A 905-nucleotide genomic window follows, 5' to 3' on the forward strand; every position below is an offset into this window, starting at 1 on the left:
ATAAAATAATAATAATAATAAGCTTTACGGAAGTACCGAGTGAGCATCGTAAGTTGAGGAAACCGTAAAACACTCCTACGTAATCAAACTCTTATATATATATATATATGTGGGTGGGTCCGTCCGTTTTTCATAGTGTGTACCGTATGAGTGCCCTTTTTGTGTTTAGTTGATCAATTTTTTTATTTTTTATTTTGATTCCATGCAAAACTGTATGCGGAGCAATTTCATCGTTAAAATATTCACCACGGAGCAAACAAACGGATTTATACTTATGTACATGTTAGTGTTCTTAATTCGTATTTGTATTACGTGCTTCACCGTGTTTATTTCTTTATTTCTTTATTTCTTTTACTCTTTTGGGGCGGCATTCAACACTTCTTCCTTTCTTATGTTCCTTTAACTCCTTTCCGAATATTAACGTCTGAAAGTGTGGAAGTGGAAGGAGGGACAATGACATCAAAAATACATGAAAATAAACAATATATTTATATTTATTTACAAGTGGGGAAGCGTCTATTGCGAAGGGGAAAAAATAAATAAATAAAATAAATTGCTTCATTTGAAGCAACGGGGGGGGGGGAAAAAAAAACGATAAAAATGTGTTAGTGCCGTCACCCGGACGGTTTCACTATTTTTTTTTTTGTTATGTGCTTCTGTTTCGGTAATAATGAGTTGTATATTTTATTTTAAATTTTATTCTTGCAAAGAGAAGGAAGGTTTTCAAAATAACAGATAAAATATTTAAATTTATTTGTTTCATGTTTGCTTATTTGTGTTTTCCTCTCGTAAAGTTGAAGCTTTTGTGTCCTCACTGGCTTGAGGCGCTTCAACGCAAAGTATTAGTCATTTTTTTTACCCCCCTCTTTCATTGTTAAGTTGCTTAGGTTTCTTTTTTTTTTTTT

This window comes from Trypanosoma equiperdum, assembly GCF_001457755.1.
Source record: "Trypanosoma equiperdum strain OVI genome assembly, contig: ctg_1602, whole genome shotgun sequence".
Classification (NCBI taxonomy): Eukaryota; Euglenozoa; class Kinetoplastea; order Trypanosomatida; family Trypanosomatidae; genus Trypanosoma; species Trypanosoma equiperdum.